Genomic DNA, 14,029 nt, shown 5'->3' on the forward strand with positions numbered 1-14,029 from the left:
TCTTGCACCACTTGTGAGGAGACCATGATTTTGTCCAAATTGTCCTTCTATTTAGTGCTATTTGATTCAATTATACTGGGTGCTATTACTCTCCTCTCCTCTAGAGACTCGGTTGCTCCGTCTTGCATATACTTTCTTTCTGCATCTTTGATAGAACGATACTTGGCACTCCTTTACTTGTTCACTCCTTTACTTAATCTAAGAGAAATATGTCCTACATACATGGCTTATCCTCTTCAATTCCTTGCAGATGCTTCTTGCTGTGGCAACCTTGATCCTGATCCTGAGCCAAGCAAATATTCTTTGTACTTCCACAAATTTATATTCCAGTGCTTGTCAACTCTGCAACCTTGGTCTTTCTCCTTGAGGCTTCTTGCTTATTATTATGCGAAACCGACGTCCATGTTCCCAAAATGCCTGCTTTATCTGTGTTATATTTCCTTTGTTTAGCAAGCTTCTATATGTGTCATCTACGTTGCGTTTCTACATGTATAAATCTACTGCATCTCTTCTCATTTATCTTCTCAGCATATATGATTTCTTCGTATTCACATGTACGTTCACATTATTACTTCAGTCACATCTTAATTCTTTGAGTATTCATATATTGTTTCAGTGCGTCCTCGTCTCTTCTCTTCTTTACGTCACTTTACACCTGTCAGACTTTACTTATAGTTCTTCTATGTCCAGTGGTGTCTGCAGACTTCCTTCTACCACATTAGTTTCAGGATACATTCAATGCGGTTGTCTGAGCGCATAACGTCTTTCATATCTTTGATGCAGTATTGGAATGATACCAGATGTCACGCACAGTGCTTTCTTGCTGTTCTTCGAATATGACACGAGGTGAGGGGGTGGGCTCCAAGAGTGATGTTTACATCTGCTTCTCTACAATAGTAACTGATTACAGAGCAGTTGTGATGTCATTTTCCTATTACAGGCCAGTTTTGATGTCACAAGTAGCCTCTAATATATGGGATAATGTACCTCTTATCGTACTTTGTTAGGATATTGCAAGTTGTTGAGGAGTTTCATTATCAAATAGAGGAATAAGGGTGAAAGCTGTTGTCGGGGGGTTTCTCCCGGGGCCGGCTGGGCCTTCCGCAGACCTCCGGGCTGGGAGGCCCCAACTCCTCCCGCGTATCCCAAAAATGAGTATGAGACACACACAAGAAGCAAGGTGGTTCTGCTGTTTATTGAATAACGGCAGGGATGGGTCTAGGATCGTACGCGTCCGTCCTGACTCTCGAAATTCGTGGGGCTCGCAAGCCCCTTTTTGCCTCAGTATGACGCGCTACTTGCGTCACCTGGGAAAGTTAGCAAAAAACCTATCGCCACTCTGGATTGGTTCCTCGAGTGGTAGGGTTAGTATAGCATACGTATAGAGAACGCTGTTAGTGGTTAAGGGTCAGTCAGGTGCTATACTTGGATTGTCCCTTCTATTAGATACTTGAAAATTGTTACACGAAGACCCCTAATGATTGGCTAATGTTAGTGGCGTCAGTGATGAGTGCCCCATGTTCTGATTGGTCCACTCGCGAGCTCCCCAGCCTGGGACCATCGTTGTTCCCAGCTCGCGGTGTACCTGTTATTTGCAACAATATGTAACTATGTGTTTGTGCAGACAATGCGTGGATTTGCTCATATGCCTGAGAGCAGACCATTCCCATCGCCCTAGGTGTCCATTGGGTCTGGCACCCTGTCAGGTTTGGCTTGGTCACGCGAGGAGAGACCGTGGTTGAGGCAGAATTCTGCACATTTAAAGTTGTATTTTCCACTGTGTGTCTGGCTTAGCTTGCAGGTGTGACCTTGGCTTCGGCTAGTGGCATGCGAGTTGCAACATTGCCCCCTTGGCTGTCAGTTCTCGCTGGGCTCGTTCTGCAGGGTCAGCAATTGTACTCTTGCTCGTTCAATGTTCGTGGAGGCTCTTGCTTGCGGCCTACTGGGGCCTGGTGCATAGGTGGGGATGTTTAATGCACAGCACTTTAAGTTGCGGTATCACATTGCTTCATATTCAGTATCATGTCTTCGTTGTATTTTCATCACAATACAAGGGTTAGGAGGAGCGTCAGCAAGCATTTTAGATGAGTGCTTTGTGCGTCTTGTGTTTCTGCATTTTGAAAAACCTATGTGAAAAATAATAAAGATGCGCGTCAGTGGGTGTGTCCGTCACCTACGTCATAGCACTGAATATGTTCTTCGTGTGGATTGGTGTGGGGGTGTCGAGTGTGCATGGTTGCACTGGTGTTCTGACAGTTGGCTAGGTTGTCATGGCATCTCTAACGATGTGTTTATTTACTGTTGAAAGGTTTAGTCGAGTTCATCCATGCCGCAGGTGTCGGCTTGAGCAGGGCAGGCTGGTGGGCAGGCTGATGGGCACATCCGTATGTTCCTGTACCAGGGTATTTGGTCGTCTGGTAGATAGGCAAATTCATCTCGTGGCGGGTGTCTGGGTCGCGATCCTCTAGGCCAGGGGCGCGAGGAGATTGGGGGGAGTCTTTTTTCCCATTCTCCCACTTCACTGTGTTCCTTTATGGTCACAGAACTCCAAGGGGGCTTGCAGTATCCTTTTTACACATGGTACAGGGTATTGTATTCCTTATAATACAAGGCCACACACTGTCATCCCCTTTCACACCTTGTCTCTTGCTTAATATAATGGAAGAGATCTTCCATTTGCTGATCCATATAAACAATAAAGAATCCATTTGAATTTAAAATATCAAAAATGCAGCTACTAATGTGTTGCAGAAAAATTGTTAAAGCAGTTTAATCAAATGTACTTAAAAAAAAGTTCATGTTGTGTTTAAATGGTATTACCCAAATTGTTTGTTTACAATTCGAATGAACAATTGACCGAATTTAAAGGGTCACAATTGACCTTTTCACAATTGACCGTATATATATATATATCTATATATATATATCTATATATATATAGATATATATATATAGATATATATATGTGTATATATATATATATGTATATATATATCGGTTTGGTTATATATATATATATAGGGGTTTTGGGGGGTACATACATATATGTTACAATTGACCTTCACAATTCGGTCAATTGTGAAGAGGTCAATTGTAATTCGAACAGCTGTAAAACGAACAATTCGTATACAACCGTTTAAATAAGTAATAAAATGTAGATTCTTGCTCACTTTAGTTCAACACTAGCAGTGTACAAATTAAACATTCTACCATAAACAGTTTCTTGTCAATTACCATCTGCAATTTGTCGCAGAAAACTACTCTGCAAGCAAGGAATCTGAAAAGCTTTTCATGGCTTTAATTAAGTGCTGCAGTGGCAGCAGAAATTCTCTCTGCTGGCTCAAGCATGAGGCATTATGATGTCAAAATGAATCGTAATAACTGATTATAGAGCAGATGTAATATTCTTTTTGTATTAGAGGTGTGTTGTGATGCCACAACTAGACTGTAATAAGAACATTATTTCCAGGCTTTTATACAGATATTGCAGGCTGACATGTATTATAAGAACATTATTTCAGGCTTATATGGGAATATTGCAGGATGTCATGTAGTTTATGATACTAGTTATATCTGAATGAGGCTACATTTTTAATTTCCTTTTTAAACACATCCTCCTCATTATCAAGTTACAAGAGGATCTTTTTGGCTGCCTAGCCACAGAAAATAGAGTGAACATGCTTTCTTCCTGTAGTCAAGTTATGAACAAACGCAGGCAAAGTCATTACTGAACTCATGAATTGCTTTTCAAACATCTAAGCAACATCTTCTACAGGTGGACATGTGACACAGACACTATACCGTGGAAGATTCCCTTGTATTGCCTTGCCTCCTGGTGGTGCTGCTAGCTATTGTCTGTCCTGTTGTTGTCTTCCTCTTTGTTCTAGGTGCCCCTCTACTTGTGGTGTGATTAAGAGTAAATGACAGGGAAAATTCAAATAATAAAGTTGGCAAAACACCACATTATATAATTGAACTGAGGCTGAGACAATAAGTGCCAGAGCTCTCAAATGAGTCCCTGGGCTGAGCTCTGACAAACAACAACAAAAATTAACCACTGATTTGTCCAGTCCAAACCTGGATGCATAATTGTCCACTGCCTTTACCTGTCATAGATGTTAAACTTAAACTTCAACAATGAACATTTTATTTCGAATAGTTTCAGGATGACCTCAAAGGAAATAAATACCTCTGAAATGTACACTGTATACTGTAAACCAAAGTTTAATTTTGCTGATGTGAAATGGCAAGAGACATGAACTGGATTGCTACTGGCAATGAAGCATAAACGGAATGATAATTCAGAGACCTAGTAGGTGTCCGTGAAACTTCTCTTGAATTTTGGGCTGGTTAGTGACCAGGCCAGAGCAGTCGATCTTCTTTTGGAATTGCAAGAAAAACATTGAAGGAGTTACAGTGCTGGGAATTCAGTAGTTCTACACTAGTTATCCTGTTTCTTATTTGGATTTTGCAGAGCCTCTGGAAGTAGTTTTAGATGCATCATTTCTAATGTTGATTCAAGCCAGTTTACCCAAATCACGTTCAAAACTCAGGTCTGGGGAGGGTTGGCCATCAGGGGGCACCGAATGAAGACCTAGCTCCACTTTGCTCCGCTGGGGCTGCCTGAATCCTGCATAATCCTCCTGTTTTTTCGGATCCCACACTGATTTGAAACACATACGATCGGAAGGGAACGTACCCGCACCGTCCCCCCGAAATCTTGACGAAAATCGGACCTGTTTACGGTTGAGCCGACCGTCTGAAAGATCCGCCGGACACCCTCACCAACTGTGCCCGCAGGAGACACATCCTCCACAACGAACCCCGCGATGCGGGGCTCACCTCGTGAAGCCCTGGGACAGCTGCCCTGGGAGCAGAGACGCTGACCAGCAAGAGAAGAGGTGAGGAAGGCCTCCCCCGCGGGCCCACTCTTCAACCACAAACGCCATCGGACCCGCTGGTCCCTAACAGCGAGGGGCGCCCAGCCAGATCCAGGGCACCCCCCACACGACACCCCGCGCAGGCTTTCCCTCCCCGCCGCCCGCCATGTGCGCTGTGTGCAGCGGCTGGGCGGCCCGGGTTGATGGGTGCCCGCAGGAGACAGCAACCAGTGTGTGGGAGGTACGCCCGGGGGGAAGCACACACCGCGGCCAGAAGGAGGGGGGTAAAACTGACCACCTGGGTCACGGACCGGAGTCTGTGTCGGCACCTCAAACCTGACCGCATTGTTAAATTGAGTCACAGCGGTCCATAGACTATCAAGTAGGGGTGGGTCACCCTGAACGAACTCAAGAGCAGGTTCACCCCATGAGCACGTAGAGATAAGGACCCTGTGAGACCCTGGACAAAATCTTTACAGCTGGCCCTGCACCACCCGCAGGCACCTCGAGGTGGGGGCAGGCTACATCACCTCGGGGCGCCTCGCTAAGCGAGAGCGCCCCCCTGAGGGTACCGATGAAATGAGGAGCGGTGCATACAAGACCCTGGCATAGGGAAAAACTCCAAAGGGCACCCCTACACGCCACCCCGCCTTGGGGCAGAATCACCTACCAGAACCATAGTGCGTGGGCACAAAGGGAAGGAACTAAGGACCACTCTGGTGTCCGGGTGGCGCAGGCCAAGGCCCGAAGGAGGCAAAGGAGAACAATCAAGGGGAGAGGACCCATACCACACCAACGAGTTTGGGTGCAAACCCGAAGCAAGGAACCTTGGTAATACCAGACCCCGGTAAGAACGAGGTAAAGCACGGACAGCGCTCAGCGAGGTCTGCGACCCCACAAAAGGACTTTAAAAGTAGGGGTACTGAAGGGGTGAGACTGATCAGGCAGCTGCACAAGTGAAGCAGGGGTAAGGCCCACACGCAGCAGCCACCCACTGATAGTCCACGGAAAGACACAGGAGCACCATGAAATGAATGGAGAGGGAGCACCCTGCGGTATAAGCTCCGGCCCAACGGGACACACCTGCACCTAGAGCCACCCCACAGGGCCAGAATGGGGAAGGATCTGCCCCGCTAGGGAACAATACAGAACAAAATAGACAAGTACATGATGAGCACCCCAGCAAACCTCCCGGGACCAACAAACGGAGTGGAAGAGGAGGCAATGAGTAGGGGTGCGTCCCAAATGCTGTCACTCACCGACATCATGGCAGCAATCAGCGACTCTAGAACCTCGGTTGAGACAAAAATAGATGGCCTGGCCTCTGAGGTGTCCTTTTTGAGGCAAGACTTAAGGAACCTAATTACCAGGGTTGGGGAAAAAGAACAACGAATATCTGACACCGAAGACACCATTAAAAACCTGGGTGGCCGCCTCGAACAAATGGAACGGAAAATCACTACACTGGAAAATAGAGCCGAATACAGTGAGGGTAGGTCCCGCTTGGCCTCTCCAAAAAAGAGGAGGGGCCCTCCATGGAACTCTTCCTGGAAGACTGGCTAACAGACTTGATGGCTCCCAAGAAACTCTCCAAATTTTTCTCAATAGAAAGAGCATACAGGGTTCCGACAGGCAGACCAGTCCCGGCCCCCCCCCCAGACCCCCACGAACAGTGATCGCAAAACTTCTGAGCTATAGGGATCGAGACACACTACTACATATGGCGAGGGCGACCGGCCCCATCACTTATCACGGCAACCGGATTGGGTTCTTCCCCGATTACACAAGGGAGGTCCAGAAGTCGCGACAATCCTACGACTCTATCAAAAAAAAACTGACACCCCTGGGCATCAAATACGCACTCTTCTTCCCGGCAACCTTCAAAGTGTACCACAACGGCAAGGTTCACGTGTTCTATAAACCCTGCGATGCCTGGGAGCGGTTGTAAACACAGGTCCTCTCTACCCCACGCCCGGACAGACCGAGCGGAACCACACCTCCCAAGGATGACGGAGGCAACGACCATCCCCCCTGGGCAGACCACCCCAGCACGCTGGGAAGCAGGAAACCAGGACCTCCGGTTGACATGGGACCCACCTGAAATCAGGCAAATACTGGGAGACCGACAAAAGAAGCAGTATAAGACCTTTAAATCCGGTGGCCCTGGAGGGGATGTGGAGAAAGTGAACAACCACCACCCCCGCTTCCCCTGGGGGAGCTTTCACTGTTATTTCCATTTACGTTCTGTGGTAATTTCAAGCCACACGAGTTGGGGTAAAGGGTCCTCCTGACCCTTCCCGAGTTGGGTTTTGTCCCGTCACTAGTTTGAATGGTTAGGGGAACAGGTGCTTCTGGTTGAGGGGAAGTGCAGGGTGGGGGGAATTCGGGGATTTCAGGGGGGAGTGGAAAGGCCTAATGTCACAAGTATCAGCAACAAAGGTCAGTGAAACAAACGACCAGAGAAATCCTTGCACGAGATATGGGAGGGACCGAAACATCCCCCCCAATGGCCTGCACGTACACATCCATACAGGCACGGCCTACAGATCACAGGTTGGGGTTCTAGAGTTCGCACAAGGAGTACACAAGCCTGATCACACGGCGAGAACGGCAGATGGGCTTAGGGGTCCGCCGCACCTCAAGATGGCCGACAGGATGGGAAAACGGGAATCACATCACATCCTTCCACACAACAACAAACCAAGAGTCATGCGGACGCAACACAACTGAGACAAATATTCCTGTTGACCTGGAACGTGAACGGCTTGGGGTCAGGTATTAAGCATAAACTGGTACTCCAATACCTCAACCGCCACTCCCCAGACATTGAATTCATAACAGAAACCCACCTGATTGGTACCAACAGCGGGCTCTTTAGGAAATCTAATTACCCACAAACATACCTTGCTGGGTTTTCCAGAGGTTCTAGGGGAGTCATGATCCTTTTACACAAAAGAATTCCATTCAAGGCAAGAAAGGTCAAAGCGGACCCTCAGGGCAGATTCGTGATGGTATTAGGGGAATTGCGGGGAGAGACCTGGGGCCTCATAGCAGTGTATGCACCTCCCATGCTCACGGCGGAACTCCTTGCAGAGCTCCATGAGATAATGCTGGAAGAATGAGCAGACTCATGGGCAATAGTGGGGGGGACTTTAATAAAGTCATGAAGACAGCCTGGGACAGAACACACGTGGGCAATAGGGCGGTGGATCCCCTGACCAAGCTACGCACTTTTGCCAAAGCAATGGGGCTATCCGATAAATGGAGTGCAACCCACCCACCGGACCGGGGCTACTCATTCTATTCCAATGCACACCGGTCCCTATCCAGACTTGATTACATCCTCACTCCTAAAAACATGGCCCACCGACTATTATCTGCAGAATTCCTGGCGAGAGGGTTTTCCGATCACTCCCCCCTGTTGGTTAAATTCAAGGGTCTAACACCAAAACAGGAACCCACCTGGCGCCTGAACACCTATTATTTAGGGATATCCGAAATACTGGAGGGGCTCTCGAATAAAACGTCAGAATACTTCGATCTAAATGAGGAAGCAGTGGATTGCCCAATAATAAGGTGGGAGGCATATAAAACAGTTATAAGGGGGGAAGCAATATCCTTGGTGGCGGCTCACCGCAAACAGCACAACAAGGCAATCTCCGAAGCAGAGGCCCAAGTAACCAGGCGAGAGGAGCAATTACTCGAGAAGGGAACCCAGGAGGTGCACAATGCCTTGGTGACAGCCCAAGCAATTGTGAAAGACAGGGCCTTAGATAATGCCCGAACCGCCCAGTGGCTGTCCAGAGTCAGATATACGAGAGGGGGGACAAAGCTACCAAGACACTAGGCTGGCTAGAGCAAAGGGAGCAGAGCAAAGGACAAGTACGGGCCATTCGAACCCCTGAAGGGGATATGCTAACGGGGACGCTGAGATAGCGGAGGCCTTTGCAAACTACTACAGAGAACTATACTCTCCTCCAATACAAGAACCCCCATCAAACACCCCAAACGTCTTAGACTTGATCATGATCCCCCGCCTTTCTGAACCACAGGTAGAACAGCTAGACACAATCCTCACTGAAGTCAAGGTAGGGGAAGCCCTTTCACAACTACAGACGGGGAAGACCCCTGGCCCCAACGGATTCCCGGTGGAACTGTGGAAAAGACTGAGCAGAACGACAACGAAGCACATGCACAGCATGTTCCTCCGCAGCAAGGAACAGGGCACCCTCCCCCCGGACCTCCGGAAAACGACAATTGTGGTGATCCACAAAGCAGGGAAACCCCCAGAGCAATGTGCCTCGTACAGGCCCATTTCTTTAATAAATGGAGAGGCCAAAATATTAGCTAGAGTCCTCGCAAATAGACTGCTGGGGGTGATCAGGTCTTTAATTCACCCAGATCGGTGTGGATTTATGCCTGGTAAGTCCACACGAATGAACCTCTGCAGGGTTCAGATCGCCCTCGGCCGGGCAGAAGAGATCCCATCCCCGCTGGCCCTCCTCGCGGTTGATTTTGAGAAGGCCTTCGATTCAGTGGGGTGGGACGTCCTATGGGCCATAATGGAACGCATGGGCTTCGGACAACATTTCATGTCATGGGTCAAGCTCCTTTACTCCCTCCCTGGGGCTTCTGTAAGAGTCAATGGGAAGACATCCGCCACAATCCCACTGAGTAGGGGGACTAGGCAGGGATGCCCCATCTCTCCCCTATTGTTTCTCCTCGCCATCGAGCCTCTGGCAGTCCGGACAAGAACTGATTCACAATGGGCAGGATTTGCCTGGCCAAGGGGAGGGAAGGAACGTGTCTCGCTGTACGCGGATGATCTCCTGTTATATCTGAGCAATCAAATAATCTCCTGCCCAATCCTGACCAGAACCCTGGAGGAATACCAACACTTCATGGGACTCCGGGTCAACACGCAGAAAACAATTTACTTCCCGGTAAATGAGGGGGGGGAAGCAATCCCAGAACCCTGCCCATACTCTGTTTCGGTACTGGGCTTCACTTACTTGGGCATACGAATTAACAGGACACAGGAGGACTTCCTCAAACTGAACCTGCACCCGATAATGCAAATATTTGAGATTGACGTCGCCCACTGGCACTCCCTCTCACTTACACTACTCGGGAGGGCGGCACTATTTAAGATGCTGGCACTCCCGAGATTCCTGTACGTCCTCCAAAACGCCCCGCTCCCCATCCCGGCCAAAACATTCGCAGGCATCAACCGGACCCACCCTCCGTACACTACTCTGTGGAGGGAAACATCTGAGCATTGCTTTAAAAACGCTTTACCGCTCGGTGTGGGACGGGGGCATCGGACTACCCAACATTCACACATACTACTGGGCTGCACAGGCTGGGGTGGCAAATGAATGGCTACACGGGGACCCACTGCTCCCACATACCCGGGTGGAGGTGGGGGACACCGGCTCCCCCTCCCCCCTTGCATATACTATACGATAACCCAAAGAATTTAAGAGCAGCACCGAGTGGGTCCCGCCATATCCATCGAGTCTGGAGGGAAATACATAGATACATCGGCTAGGAAGGCAGACCAACCTTGATCCAACCCCTCTGGCGCAATACACACCTCCCCGAAATACAAAAAATGGGCCACTTTGAAACCTGGGAGAGGAAAAGGATATCCACACTGGCAGACATCATCCAGGAGGGGCGACTGATAAACTTTGAAACTCTACAAATGAAATGCGGGCTGTCACCCATGGACCGCTTTAGATACCCCCAACTCATGCACGCCATTAACACCCAATTCCCGAACCTGGCCGACATATGTACCTGCTCTCCCTTGGAAACAAATATACTCCCACACCGTATCCCTCTCAAGGTAACCTCCACCCTCTATCAGGCAATCAACTCCTTTGGATCGGGGGAACTCGCCAACTTCAGGGGTAAATGGGAACAAGACATGGGTCCACTGGAGGTGGAAGAGTGGGTGGAGGCCCTGATGTACCCAATGGAAATAGGTATTGATGCCAAACTCAGGCTGATACAGCTTCGAATCCTACACAGGTCCTACTACTCCAAATCACACATGGCCAGCTGGGGGGAAGAGGTTGATACAGAATGACGCTGATGCAAAAGGGCGGAGGGCACCTTCTACCACATGATATGGGAATGTGGGGTGCTGCAGGAGTTTTGGACAGCATATTTACTCCGCCTCTCCAGAATACTTGGCACCACAATCCAGAGGTACCCCAAACTTATCCTGCTGGGTATAGGAGGCGAAACCGACCTCAACAAACACAAAAGAACATTTCTGGGGGTGACATTTGGAGCGGGAAAGAGACTAACGGCAGCCACCTGGGGCTCGGGAGACAAGATAAACATTGACAGATGGTGCAATGAAATGGACAGATGTGACTCCCTGGAAAAGAGAATTTTATAATGCAAGGGGGTCCCCCCGTAAGTTCCAGAAAATATGGGGGAAGTGGGAAGTATAAAACATTGAAGCCAAGAACAAGGGAGAGCCGAGGTGCCCAGTGCACCCGCCGGGTGGCCGATGCGAACTCTCTGCTCCCGCCGTGTCATTTGACCATCAAATGCTATGTTATGTTCTGTTATACCGCGACCTCGAAGACAGGACTCCTAATATCTTTGTGTACTCATGTTGTGTTTTTTTTTTTTTTTTTTTTTAACAAAACCTAATAAAAAGATTTTTTTTAAAAAAACTAATTTTGGGATGTTATGCGATGAGTAGAGAGGCAATGGGCCTCAATACGAGTTGGGCGCAAAGGGATACCGGGCACCGGTAAGGACACCGCTGCCGGTATTCCTTTGCGCCCTATTCCGAGTTCCCTTAGCGGGTCCCTTCCCTAACACCTGGTTTTACCAGGCGTTAAGTGCGGGACCCGTTATGGGACTTTAGAGCTAATAACGGTACCGCAATTTGCGGTACCGTTATTAGCACCTTCCCCCTTCCAATTGAGCCCTATGGGGGCTCAAATGGGAATGGGGAATGGCTTTTTCAATGAGGACTTACTGGTCCCACAAAGGTCGGAATAGACCGGTAAGTCCCCATTGAGCGAGGGCAGACTCGGTACCGGTATTGGAGGTAGTCATGGCGCTAATAGCGCCATGATTACCTCCATACTCGGAATGAGGCCCAATATCAGAGAAGAATAGGCCACATACAGAGAAATACAGAAATGAAAACCAATAGAAAGACTAAAATATCGGTGTGCTTAGCCCTTCATCCTGTCACTCTCCAATGCCATCCAGATGATACCATTAGGGCGGAGAAGTGTCCGACAATCACCTGTTGTCATCACGGTATAGAGCATGCATTCTGGTTGTGGCATAACATTAAGCATAGTTTATTTATTTGATTTATTTTATTCTATTCTGCCTTTAAAGCTCTTTACACCAAATTTTTTTACACAATTTGAAGGAGACTGTACATAATTAAGCAATAGGCCCCGAGCGGCGGGGGCATTACCGAGTCAGGTAACGCCCCGGGGCCCATAATTAACGAAGGCCCCGGGGCATTACCTGACTCGGTAATGACCCCGCCGCAAGGGGCAAAAAAAACTTACCTGAATCCTTGGCGGGGGACGATGGCAGCGCCTCCAGCTGTGTGGAGGTTCGGAGCGAGGATGGCCCCGCTTCGAGCCTCCACATTGGCTGTGGGGCTGCCATGCCCCCTGCCATGGACAAAGAAGTGCAATCCCAACCAAGGGATTCTCTGCCATTTAACGCCCCGGTGAGAGCCAATCAGAATGTGCTTTACATTCTCGTTGACTCTTGCCGGGTACTAAAGACTAATATTAACAGTAAATGCACAGGGTAGGACCTAAGAGGAAAAACAGGCCAAGAAGAATACTAAAAAGATTTAGTGAAATGATGGTAGCTAAAACTGTCAAAATGAAAGTCAAGTAAAATATGCAGCAAGACATAAACAAACCTCCGTACCCTCAGACAAAGGCCAAGGGCTTCACCATCCCTTGGCTTCACCATCGACCCCCACGGTCCTTCACAAACCACAAAGTTGCTGTCACCAAAACATGCTTCAACCACACTTTCTATGCAACATCAGACACGTCCTTCTCCCTGACAACATCTGCATCGCAATCCAAGCATTGATTCTGTCCAGGCTGGACTATGGCAATGCTCTTCTTATTGGACACCACAGCAGCACTCTTGCCTCCTGCAAGACATACAAAATGCAACAGCCGGCCTCATCCTCCACCTATCCAAACATTCACACATCACCCCATCTCTCGCACAGCTCTTATGGGTCCCCATACCATAAAGAATCAATTGCCTTCAAAGTTCTCTGCATTGTTTTCAAAGCCATCTGCCAAAAAAAAAGAATCTTAACTTCACAACACACTGAAATCCATCACCCACACAAACACCGGACAAGCAAACCAACACCTCCCACACTTTCCATTTTGGAAACTAACATGTAGACAAAAACAAGCATTTACCCAGTGGGTACCAAGGGCATGAAACATCCTACCTCTTCACATCCGCACTGGTCCCTCCATCACCACCTTCAGAAAGAGCATCACAACATACCTGTTTCCCCACACTTAACCTGGCCCTCCATCTCGTCTGCTAGCCCTTGACTATTTGAATCTTTCTAGTTTATCCTGAAAGCATTGTGTAACTTCATTTTCACCTCCCATCTTTTCAACCTTTGAACCTTGTAAAGCACACCGAGATCCTGTGGGTAGAGCCAGTGCTGAACGCAAATCATAATAAACCAATAAATAACCAAATAAATAAATAAGTGGCTACGAAAATAAATAGAGATATCTATTCATTGTAACACAGGAAACATTGATTTGCTTTTTAAGTTTCAAACTACACATTGGATTCTAGGACTGGGATAGTTTAAATTGCAAAGGATTAGAGAAAATATAAATTGACTACATTTTGTCTCTGTTGATGCTTTAATTCTAGTAGTGTTTGCTTGTTTTTGTACTGTGGCAAACTAGAAGAAAGACTCAGAACAGAGAAAATGTTGAAATATAGTTTTATTCAACTAAAAGGAAAAATGCCTACTTGACTAAAAAGGGAGTTCCATTCCTATCAAAATAAACTGTGGTGGTAGTCTCAAGTCAAAAATAAAAGTAGTCCTCGGTCCAAGACTATCCACTAAACTGGCCCTAGCACTTAGC

The sequence above is a fragment of the Ambystoma mexicanum genome, chromosome 1p (assembly GCF_040938575.1).
Source record: "Ambystoma mexicanum isolate Mex_15411 chromosome 1p, UKY_AmexF1_1, whole genome shotgun sequence".
In the NCBI taxonomy this organism is placed as follows: Eukaryota; Metazoa; Chordata; class Amphibia; order Caudata; family Ambystomatidae; genus Ambystoma; species Ambystoma mexicanum.